Here is a 12,904-nt window from a genome sequence, read left to right as displayed (position 1 = left end):
AACAAACTATATGTAGTTGAGCTACACAATCAGTATATTTCAAATATTTTTTTCTTGTATGGGTAATTTTTAACTTTTAACTGGATAAAAATAAAAGTGATTGTGGATCTCAATTAGGAGGCTCTGCAATATATCATGGGTTGAAGCAACCAAAAACTTGTCATCAGAAGACAGAAATATCTGAGGACCTTTCCATCTATAGGTAATCCTTGTACAACTTGTGGTCTGCCCTAGATGATGATATTTGTTAATACTTTTGTCAAGCTTACATCTCCCTATTTTATGTTTCAATTAATATTGAGTTAGATGGCTGCTAAACAAAATATCTCTTTATATCTTTCCATGTGTCTTATATTACTTTGACACATAAGCAGGCAATAGCTTGTTAGATTATTTCCTTTAAGGTAGTGTTTTTATTGACTTCACTTGGTAGATCTCATCAAACTTTCTTTAAATAATTTTTCCCCTCTACATATTCTCTCTCTCTCTCTCTCTCTCTCTCTCTCTCTCTCTCTCTCTCTCTCTCTCTCTCTCTCTCTCCCTCCCTCTCTCTCCCCCAGATGATACTGCTTATAATCTTATACAACTCCTTTATATATGTTTTAACTAATATCTTTGTGTTTTAAAATAGTGCTTATCTTGCCTGCCATATCTCTCCCCTTGGAAAGAAAATAAGTGTTTATTATCTGAGGCAGTTTTGGTCTCTTTGTTATAGCAATATAGTTACATTAGTGAAACAGCTGCATTAAATTACCATAATCAGAATCAATGTCCTTTCCTTCACTCATTTCCAATTTTTTGAGTGCTAATTTCTAAAAACAGATAAGGGGGCAGCTAGGTGGTACAGTGGATGGAGCACCAGACCTGGAGTCAGGAGTACCTGAGTTCAAATCTGGCCTCAGACAATTGACACTAGCTGTGTGACCCTGGGCAAGTCACTTAACCCCAATTGCCTCACCAAAAAAAAAAAAAAACCACAGATAAGGTTGAAATTGTTTCAATTGTACATCATATATTTTCTCATTTTTATTCTTTTTTCAAGTTTCACATTAACTTTGATCATTATACTTAATCTATGCAAGTTAACATTTTACCTGATTCAGGAATAACTCCCCCACATCAGTAAAGAGTAGTTTTCATTCAATTAAAATGTAATCAATTTTGTTTGTTCTAATATTATTTGGTATACACCATATTTAGAGTCTCATAATTCTTTTCTCAAAGTGAATATTCATAATGTGGTAGCATAAGATTTCTACGTAGGCTACAAGTCTTTTGTCTTTCTTACTGCTTATTCCTAAATAATTTTTTTCATTATCTTTCCCTTTATTCACATCTTCACTGAAGTCCTGTGGGGACCAATTTTTAATTGGGGAGTGCTAGCTAAGCGGCTTGCCGCAATATTGGGGCAAGGAAGGAGACTGGCAGCCTCCCTCAAAACAGAACAAGATTTATTTTAACAAGAACAAACTAAAAAAAAACACACACAAACAGGATCAATAGGATCAAGGGAAAGGAAATAAAATGGGGAAAGGGAAATTATAATACCTGAAAAAATACCACCGCCCAGGAATCAGCTGAAAATACGCAGCAGAATGCCTGTCGCTTTCCAGCTTCCACCTAGAATGCCCAATTCTCCTCCCCCAAACCTAGAAACACCCCACACAGTCCCAGCCAATGGAATGGCCGCTCTGACAGTCACATGACTGCCCTCAGTAGGCTTCTAATCATTATTATTTTGCCAGGCCCATATAGGCGTCGGCGAGTGGTGATGGCGTAAGGTGCCAGAGCCCTGGCAACAGCTACAACCAGTGGGTGGAGCACCATGCGGTTTGCGGAGCCCCAGGCCAGTGCTTGCTGAGGCATAAAAACCTCAAATAACAATTAATTCTTTACAGTCCCCAAGTATCAGTGTGCATAAAATTTAATTTGTATTATATTGTGAAGTTCTTACAATTTTTTACCTCTGCATCATCTGTAATTGCTGGTGGATGAATTAGTATTATTTTAATAGTGGTCTTGGTACAAATACTTGTCATGCACACTGCAATATGAAAGACTATATCCCACAAAATGTTTCTTGTTTTCTTTAGAGAAACAATAAAACTAACTCTGTTAACTACTTTATTTACCTCTCCAAGGAGAACATGTGAAAATCCCTTCTATTTAACTGCAACCCCTTTCTTTTTCTGGTTTTCTTTATAGCATGAATGTTACCATTGATATGACTCACTTCCTCCAATGGTATGTCTTCAAACTAGGAACTCTCATTTAGAATACCAATAGCTAAGTCAATGTGGATAGTCAGTTTAAAAACTGTGATTCTTTGTGCTATTTTCCATAATTCTAACATTGTGACTATAAGAAGTGGCATGAGGCCATGGAGGAGTAACATTTTTCTGATTTTTCTTTGTTTCATTGGTTGCCATAAACAAAAATTAGATCACAAGTGGCAAAACTACTAATGATAAATCTTTCCATACTTAGTGCACTAGGGTTTTCTAAGGCAAATGAAATTTTTGGACTGTCTTAAGAATACAATTGTATTTAATACTAATCAAACTAATAAAAATAGTAATTTTGTATAAAAATATTTTACAGGAAACATGATGAGGTAATTTGGACACTAGGGCAATGTTTGCAGCCTGGGCTAGAGATGGACTGACTCAAGGCATGGCAAACACAAAAGAAAAGAAAAACAGCAGCAATTCAAGGAACATTTATACAACATGCTTCCTACTCTGTTGCAACTGATTATGCTAACAAAACAATAATAATTAATAATTTATCTTCATGGAAGCCATAGTAGATTCTGCTACATTGTTTGGAATATCAAACTTCCCATTTTCTAGAAAAAAGGTAAGACTAGAGAAATGGAGGTTTGACTAGGGAATGATTCATGCCAGCCAATTTGGTTATAAAAATCCCTAAATATAATTCTCTCCCAACACATTCTGACTTTATCTAGGATTCTTGCCTTGGTTTTTCTTCTGCAAGCTTCAGATTGGGCTAGAAGAAGCTGGAACTGAAACTCAGCTCCTGGGATCTGAGCCTTACTGCTGCTATTTGCTTCTGAACTTGATTCTTTCTATATATGGTGCCCAGGGATTCCTTACCCGGAAGAACCACCCTCTTTTCAATTTGTCCTGAATCTGTGACCCAGAATTCATTAGTGGTTGCCAAACCTGCTATTTGGCATCTGTTTTTGCATACTGAATGCAATGTTCTGATATAATATAGGACTTCCTGTGGCTCAGGTGCACAACCTCTTCTCTGGCCAGATCCTATCATGAATGGCCATAGATCTCTCCATCTCCCTATGCCAATCTGACCTGCACAAATGACTGACTGTGACTTTTTTCTTAACTTCTCCTTCAGAATTCAGTCTTAAAGTTTTCTAGATCTGTTTAGAGGAAGGTTTTTTGTTTGAAGTTTTTGGAGAGGGCATATGGAGATCGCTGCACTACTTCCTTCTACTCCACCACCTTGGTTCTGCCCTCCTACTGTCTGTCATTTTGTACCATCCAAGAATCAGATAGAGCTGCTAGAGCTTCTTGTGACTGTTTTGTGCTCATATGTCAAAGAAAAGATATCAATACTCTGAGCCTTTCAAGTCTCTTTCTAAGCAAATCAAGTCTCAAGGATAGTAGGATAGTCCAGATGACATAATTTTGTTGGTATTTTAAAATAAGTTTTTATTGATGTATTTTTAATATCACCATGGTTTTCCCAGTTATCCCTCCCACTACCTGACCCAGAAATCCATTCCATAAAAAAATAGTATTTTAATATAAAAAAGGAAAAGGAAAAAGAAAAAGAAGAGGCAAAAGCACAATCAATAAATTGAAAAAATCCAAAAAAGTACAAAATCCAATATTTGTGGACCACCATCCTTGCAAAGGTATAGGCTGGGAATATCCTCTCCTACCTATTCTTTTTTTGCGGGGGGGGGGGGGGGTGCCAATTGAGATTAAGTGACTTGCCCAGGGTCACACAGCTAGTAAGCATCAAGTGACTGGGGCCGGATTTGAACTCAAGTCCTCCTGAATCCAGGGTCAGTGCTTTATGCACTGCACCACCTAGCTGCCCTCTACCTATTCTTTTAAACCAAGGTTATTTGTTAAAATTTTACACTATATAATTTTGTTTGTATGTGTGAATGTGGTTTTTCCTTCCATTTACACTATTGTAGCCATTGTGTATATTGATTTCTTGGCTCTGCTTATATCACTCTGAATCAGTTCATGTAGATCTTACAGTATTTTGTCCCATTGCATTAATGCACGACAATTTGTTTAGTGATTCCCCCATCAATGAGTATCTACTGTGTTTCCAATTTTTTGCTATCACCAAATGTGCTACTATAAATATTTTGGTGTATATATGGAAACTTTCTTCATATCAGTGGCCTCCTTGAGGTATAAGCTAAGCAATGGAATCTCTGGGGCAAAGATTATGGGGGGCAGCTAGGTGGCGCAATGGATAAAGCACCAGCCCTGGATTCAGGAGGACCTGAGTTCAAATGCGGCCTCAGACACTTGACACTAGCTGTGTGACCCTGGGCAAGTCACTTAACCCTCATTGCCTGCAAAAGGAAAAAAAAAAGAAAAGAAGAAAGATTATGGTCATTTTATTTTCATAATTCCAAATTGCTTTCCAATTTGCAGCTCTACCAACAATACATCAGAGTACCTATCTTCCCAAAACTCTTCCAACATGACTATTGCCATATTTTATCATTTTTGTGAATTTTTAAGGTAAAACTTCAAGGTTGTTTGGATTTTTATTTCGCTTAAAAGTAAACTGGGGGCAGAGCAGCTAGGTGGTGCAGTGGATAGAGCACTGGCCCTGGAGTCAGGAGTACCTGAGTTCAAATCCGGCCTCAGACACTTAACACACACTTCCTAGCTGTGTGACCCTGGGCAAGTCACTTAACCCTCATTGACCCCCCCCCAAAAAAAAGAAGAGAAATAGTGAATTGGACTATGCTTTAAATATTTTGTTAATATTTTGAATTCTTTCTTTGAGAAAATTGTTCATATTTTTGACCACATATTTATTGTGGAAAGACTATTGGTCATATGGATATAGATACTAATGAAGATATAGACATAATTTGTTAATTGTTTATATAACTTGAATACCAAACTCTTATCAGTAAAATTTAACACAAAGCCTTCCCCTGCTTCCTTATTATTACATGTACATTAATTTAGTTTGTGCAGAAGTTTTTCAGTTTCATGTAATCAAAGTTATCTTTTTTATCTTTTGTAATTGTCTCTGTCCCTTGTTTACTTAAGAATACATCTATTACCCACAGCTTTAAGAGATATATGATCTGCATCTCTTCTAATTTTTATGGCATGATCTTTAATATTAAAGTCACATATCTATTTAGAATATATTATGTAATATGATGTAAAGTGTTGGTCTAAGCCTAATTTCTGCCAGACTATGTTCCAGTTTCTCCAATAGTTTTTATCAAAGTGCCTTCCTAAATAACTTACACTTTCTGCTTTATCAAATGCTGGAAATTGAGTTTCATTGTTTCTAATTCTCCCTTGTCTAATCTGTTCCATTGATCTATTTCTCTATTGTTTAACCAATACCAGATGGCTTTGATGGCTGCTGCTTTATAATATAGTTTTAGCAAGTTCTTTAAGGTATCCCTTTGATAATTTCACTTTTATAACATTAAAAGTTTAAATTACCTTTGATAGTATTGTTATTTTTTATTATATTGGCACAGCCCAACCATAAGCACTGAATATTCTTTCAGCTTTTAAAACCTTTTTTATTTATTTTTTTTTATTTTTTAAAATTTCTTTGAAGATTACTTTGTAATTTAATCTATAAAAAAATTTTGTGTGCTTTGGTAGATTAATCCCCAGACACTATAGATTTTTGTGGTTATTCAGTATGAAATTTCCCTTTCTATTATTGACCTTTGAATTTTGTTATTATTCCATAGAAATGCACTTTATTTTGCAGCCTGTAACTTTGCTGAAACAATTGTCTCTATTAGTATCCTTGCTGCTTCTCTAGGATTTTCCAAGTATACTCTCATATCAGCAAATAGGCATAGTTTCATCTCCTCTTTATATATCTTTATGCCTTTAATTGATTTTTCTCTTATTACTATTGGTAGCATTTTCAGAGCTATATCAAATAATACTGGGGAGAATGGGCATCTTTCCTTTTTTCTGGCATTTATTGGGAAAGTTTCCAATGTATCATTATTAAAATGATGCTTGATTTTGGTTTTAGATGCTTTCTATGATGTTAAGAAAGGTCTCTCTATGCTTATAATTTGTAGGATTTTGAGCATAATTGAGTGTTATTATACCTTGTCAAAGGTTTTTTCTGCATCGATTAAAATAACTGTGATTTTTTTCTTTTTAACATGATTAATTATGCTTATTGTTTTCCTAATGTTGAATCATACTTGTATACTGCATATAAATCCCACTTGATCATACTAAATGATTTCATGAATATGTTGGTATATTCTGTTGATTTCATTTAATTTTATTGATATTTATTAATAACATTACTCTCTATTTCTCACTCTATGTTTCATCCTTGTCTGGTGGAGGAATTAGGAATATATTTGTCTCATTGAATGATTATTGAATGCTTTCTTCATCAGTTTTTGAGAAGAAATTGTATGATATATGTCCTAATGTTCTTTAAATTTTTTACAGAATTATCCTATGAATTCATAGGGAGCAGGAACTTTTTTCCTTCAGTAGTTCCACTAAGATTAATTCTATTTTCTTGGGGTGCAGCTAGATGGCGCAGTGGTTAAAGTACTGGCCCTGGATTCAGGAGTACCTGAGTTCAAATACGGCCTCAGACACTTGACACTTACTAGCTGTGTGACCCTGGGCAAATCATTTAACCCCCATTGCCCCAACAAAACAAAATTCTATTTTCTTTTTTGAGATTAGATTACTTAAATTTGGGGGGTGGGGTGGGAGGGGGGGTCTTCTGTTATCATGTTTCAAGATATTTCACTATTGCTTCTTTGTTCTCATAGCATATAACTGTGCATAATAGATTTTGATTATTCTTTTACTTTCCTCTGGATTTTATATTTTTCACCTTGTTCCTTGGCTATTCTGTTGGTTTGACTTTCTGCTCTATTCTTTTTAAGCAGACAGACTAAAGATTTATCATTGTTAGCCTTTTCAAAGAACCAGCTTCTAGTTTTATTTGTCTTTTCTATGAAGGGTTTTTTTAAAATTTCCAGTTTATTTCTCTTTCATTTTTAATCTTTTTTTTTTTTTTGCTTATTTCAGGCTTGTTTATTCATTGGATTTCTAGTGTTTGAAATGTAAATTCAATTCATTAATCTCCCTTTTCAATCTTTTAATGTATGTTTGCAGGATAAGATTTTTGCTCTTGAGGACTGCTTCAGTTGCATCCAAGAAATTTTTGTATTTTCTTTCATCACTATAATTTTCTTTCACATGGTTACTGTTTCTATGATTTGTTTTCTGTGTCACTCATAGAATTTCATTACTGAGTCTCTATTTGAGTATTTTATTTATGGTCCCTGAACCAATGACTTCTTTTGTTGTGCTATGGTCTAAAAAGGATGCATTTACTATTTCTGCCTTTTTACACTTCTTTACAATATCTCTATGCCCTAATGCAGGATCAATTTTGTAAAAAACAAAAAAAACCAAAAAAAAAACATGATGTCGAGAAATATGTATAATTCTTTTAGAGTTTAATTTAGAAGACATCATAAGTCTTTTACCTCTAGTTTCCCCAGCAACTTGTTCATTTCCATATTTTCTCTTTTGTTTATCTTTACATTAGATTTATCCAAAACTTAGGGATATTGAAGTCTTCTGTCACTGTCACTATTATTTTACTATGTCTTTTTTGTAGCTCAATAAAAGTTCCCTTTACTAATTCATTATGCATAATATGAGGTGCTAATTTTTTTTTGCTGTGCATGTTATGTAAAAAAAAAGCTGGAGTTACAATCATGCTATGATACAAGCAAGAACAAATATTTACCATGTAAAAGGAAATAAACAAGGAAACTACATTGAAAGAAAGTATACATAACAAATCAATATCAATATTAAATGAAAATGTTCTAAATGCATTATCTAAATTCAGAAATTGTTTTAAATTTTTTATTCATCTGATACATAGGAAACTTATTCTGGCTCCTCGTTTTTATTCTGTGTATGTCTTTGTTTTTTAATGTATTTCTTGTGAGCAACAAATTTTTAAGTTTTGGTTTATCACTTTTTTTTTTCATTTCATTGGATTGTTTAACACATTCACATCTAAAGCTTTGAGAGTTAGTTTTATATTTGCCTGTCTCTAAAATTGTAGTGGGAAGGGGGTTCCAAAATTATTTTTTCCATTTGTTCTAAACATAGTAATATGTCTCTCAAGTTATTTTAATTTAATCTTTTTTAAGGTCAGCTATATTTCCACCAACTCTTCCTTTTATATTCAAACTTCCTCCCCTCCCCTCCATTACCCCTTTTCTTGATATAAGTGTTTTGCTTATTTGTTCTTGCTTGCTTACTTTTGTCTAGTTATTTAATTCACCGGTCCATCACAGTTGATGAGGATAAGAACTGTCCCATGGGATAGAGATACTCTAACCCATAGCAGGGTTTGGATCCCCTTCCTATCAGTGGCCATCCTATCTAAAGCATGAAATTCCTCTTGCTGCCAAACCCCACTGAGGAACCCAGAATTTTCTGACATCTTCAACTTAAAAAGCTGCCACAATGACTAGGAATGTACCTCCCAAGATCACCTACCTATACAGTCCTGGAAAGTATCTAGCCACCTTTTCTATTAATAGTGTTAATTTCCTAAGATTTGTAATAAAGGGATTAAAGAATCTACAATGATACAAAAAGGTATTTTTAGCAACATCAGTGATCAACTGAAGGAGAAAAAGAAACCCATTTGATTCTACCAGGAAGAAATTTAGATTATGTGAAAGCAAAAGATATGGCTGGTTCTGCTATAACACAATATATGTGTTCACAAAAAGCACCAAAAAATCATGCAACAAAACCCAGAGAATTTACAGGGAAATGGAGTTAGGGGTACAATGCTCCAAAATATCACTAGTTAAAAAGGGGGGAAAAGCACCCTAATTTTAAAGTAATAGCAGAGTTTTATATGTTAACCAGTTGAGAAATACATAAATAATACAATAAATAGTGGCCATAGTCTCAAGCCAAAGGCCACAGGGGAAGGAATCAGAGTAGGGATATGGATGGAGATAGAGATGGATATCATTGGACCAACCCTTCTGTGATCACATGTCTGATTATACCAGTAGAAATACAATCAATATGGTACTTTATCTTAACAAAGTCCTTAAGTTTGCTCATGAATTATTGTAGTTTTCTGCATTCTTTAAATCTTACAGAAGCAAACTCAGAATTTGTGTTATGTTCAAAATGTTCCCTGATAATCATGTTGGAACAAAGTCTCATTTTGTAAAGTTTATATTTTAAAAAGTTTAGCCTCAGTCCTCTCAGGTTCCTCCCCAACCAATGTGCTTCTTAGTAAAAGGATTTGGGCTCACATTCCTCCACTGCCATTTATTACCTGTGTGACTCTGAACAAATCATTTGGCTTCCCTGTGCTCCATTTCTCTGCATCTATAAAAATGAGGGAGTTAGATAATTACTTCTAAGGTTTCTTCCAGCTTTCAAATCTAAGATCCTATGAAGTACAATTTATTCCTGTCACTCAACTGTTCCCATTTCCATTTCCTAAATCTTCCCCTGGGACTATTCCAGTGTTCCCTCAGTTGCCCACTAAATCTAGCCTTGGCTCATTTTGGTTTTGTTTGTTTTTTAAAGCATGCTAGTCAGTTCTGGATTAAGTTGAGAGAGGAGCTTTGGCAATTAAGCGGAGAGATTTGAGCGATGGCCTCAGCTGTATGTAATTACTCTTTACCTTTTCCTTGGTCCCTTTTGTAGAGTACAGTTTGGGAGATAGATATAAACTTAAAATCTAAATTTAAAATGCCTTAAATGTTTGCAGCACTAAGTTGACTATTTGTGAGGGTGGGTGGGGAGGGAGAATTTCCCCCTGTCTGTTATTCCCTAACTTTAGGAAAGTTTTTAAAAGCAACTGTTACTGCTCATTACGATAATTTCTCACTTAATACCTCATAGAAAATTAAAAAAACACTCTCTAATCAATGTTTTATTTGGTATGATAACTAAATGGATATGTTTCCAATTCCAATTTAGTTATTACTGAACACAACTCAAAAGTCTTTCTTGCCTGAGATACAAACATTAAATATTCCTGGAAAAAAGTAAGGAGAAGATACAGTCATTAAATTTTCCTTTCTGAATCTCATTCAAACACCCACCTCTACCAGCTCGGAAGAGTTAACAAGGCAACTGCCACATGTATGCGATTTCTTTTTACCTATGTCATTCGCACTTGAAAAGCTGAGCGGATCTATTTGTTTAAGCAATGAGGAGGCAGTAACTCCATGAGGCCAATATCCTGTTTGAATAATTTATGCTGTAGAATAAGAGCCACACAGTGAATTTGGCAAAACTCTGTGCTTTAACCTCACCCAGCCCTTTTTCATTTCCTGTAGCCACGTATTGGTGGCCAAAGTTGGAGTTCCCCATTTTATAGCCTTCTTAGAAATAAGCAATCATTTTAAAAAGAGCTAAACATATTATGACTTGTTAGTCAACTGTTTGAAATGCCCTGGTCAACATTTCCTGTTCCAGAAAGACTTGTTGAACAGGTTTTCTTTTTTTTTCCTTCATCTCCTCTTGGGTTGGGGAAAGAAAACTGTCACTTCTCGGTCTGCCTCCCCTTTGCTCTCTTAAGCTCAACACTCGGTTCAACCAATAACACCAATGAAAACTTGTCCCAGTTAAACGGAGACAAAGACTTGCCTTCAGTTGGATGCATAAAAATTCTAAGGAAGGTTTGTATAACAGTGAGGGAGGTGCAGTGGTGGAAAGCTGTAGTTAATTTCAGTTGAGTCGTAGTGTAGGGTTGGGGGAAAGGAAAAGAAAAGGAAGAAGAGGTGGAGCCCAAGGCACTCGGAAGCACACGCAGAGTTCCCCGATAAGGGCCTAATGACTGAACCTACAGCAAGATTTGAAGATAGAAGACCAGCAAAAGTTCTCAGCAAGAAGGAGAGCAAAACTGGTTTGTCCAGTGAGTATTTTCTTCTGCCTTCTATGAAGTACTAAAGGGGAGAAAAGCTTTTCTCCATGTAATTTATCACACTGGTTAGAGCAACATTTCAAAGACAATTAAACATCCTGAAAAGTCATGATATACATGACTTTTTTTTTTTCTATTTACTAAACTTGTGGCTTAGCTCTGTGGTTTGCTTTTGGGTTTTGTGCTGAAAACATGCTTCTAAATGAATGTTATATTTAGTTTATGTTCTATTCAAATTAAATGCTTCTATCATTAATTCTGTTTTTTATTTCTCTGTTAGATTTTTCATAATTTTAGTCCTAGCTTGTATGTACACTTGTGGGTTTTTGCTGACCCAATCTACCCAGAAGTTGATATTAATAACTGTTATTACCCACTTAGTTTTGAGAGCTGAAAAGGTTGATAGGTTAAATGTACTCTTTTCTGACTAAGCATATACAGCTTAATTAAAATATTTATTCTTGAGTATTCTAACCCCCATTTTTAACTCCCCCCGCAATTCTTTAGTTCCTTTTCTATAAATCATCCAATACTATCTCTGGCCTCTTCTCTTCTATCCTGAGCCTACTATTCTTTCTGGCCATCATTTTTTTTTCTCCCAATAACACTAGTTTGAAACTTTGGAGTCATTTTTAGTCTTCTTCCCCACTTCTCATGTTCAATCAGTTATCAAGACCCATGGATCTTATCTCCACTCTCTCCCCCATATTGTCCCTTGTGTCTGTTCCCACTGCTTCCACTTTAGTCAGTCCCTCATCTCCACCTGCAATGTTTATTAAATTGTTCCTCCACCCACCCCCCTTTTTCCAAATCATCCTTTACACCTCTGGGGTCCTCGTTTTCCTTATTCACAAATTGGATTGTGTTTTTTTTTTCTCTGCTCAGAACTCTTCACCTGACCATACAATAAAATTCAAACTCTTTTGCCTGGCTTTTAAAGCTTCCCACAATCTCTTATCATCTCTCTTTCTGGAATTATTTCACTTTACTCTTCCAACAATACTTGTCATCTCCCAAATTCATCCCATACTTTCCCACTGCTGTGCTCTCCCTCATACTATTTCATATGACTAGAATACCTCCTTCACACACACACTACACACACACCACACACACACACACACACACACACACACACTAAAACTATACTATATCTCTAGTTTAATTCAAGTGCTAACTCCTCTGGGAAGCCTTTCATGATCCCAATTTGCAATGTTCTTCTCCTTCACTTAATCAATCAATAAACGTTTATTTAGTAGCTGCTATGTGCCAAGTACTGTGCTAAGCACTGGGGATACAAAAAGGGACAAAAAAACAGTCCTTGACCTCAAGGAGCTTACACTCTAATGGGGAAAATGACATGTAAACAAATATATGCAAAGTAAGCTATATATTAGGATAAATAGGAAATAATTAGCAAAGGAAGACACTGTAATTAAGAAGGATTGGAAAGGTTTCCTGTAAAAAACCCTAGGAATTTACATATCCCTCTTGGTTAACACAGTGTCTACTAGACTGAGATCTTTGAAGTGAGGAACTATATATTATGTACTCATCATATCTTCCTTAACACACTGTTCTGCACATACTAGGAACTTAATATGTGCACAACAGTGTTCTATAGACGGCTTGAACTGAAAATAGTCATCTTATCTTAGAATAATCTCTATTGGGGGCAGCTAGGTGGCGCAGTAGATAG

At 35.2% G+C, this 12,904-nt stretch overlaps 1 protein-coding gene and 1 long non-coding RNA gene across 4 annotated transcripts in view; one reads left to right on the top strand and one right to left on the bottom strand.

The window, feature by feature from the left end:
- LOC122736288 overlaps positions 1-9,657 on the bottom strand; it is a 230,642-nt gene extending 220,985 nt beyond the window's left edge. For both annotated transcript variants that reach the window (XR_006354182.1, XR_006354183.1), the window contains exon 1: positions 9,604-9,657. This is a non-coding gene — a long non-coding RNA (uncharacterized LOC122736288). The remainder of the gene's footprint in view (positions 1-9,603) is intronic.
- GRAMD2B (GRAM domain containing 2B) overlaps positions 1-12,904 on the top strand; it is an 81,438-nt gene that overhangs the window by 5,998 nt on the left and 62,536 nt on the right. The window lies entirely within an intron of this gene.

This window comes from Dromiciops gliroides, chromosome 1 (genome assembly GCF_019393635.1).
Source record: "Dromiciops gliroides isolate mDroGli1 chromosome 1, mDroGli1.pri, whole genome shotgun sequence".
Lineage (NCBI taxonomy): Eukaryota > Metazoa > Chordata > Mammalia > Microbiotheria > Microbiotheriidae > Dromiciops > Dromiciops gliroides.
Note: the sequence above shows the minus strand (reverse complement) of the source record. Positions and strands in the feature narration are given on the sequence as shown.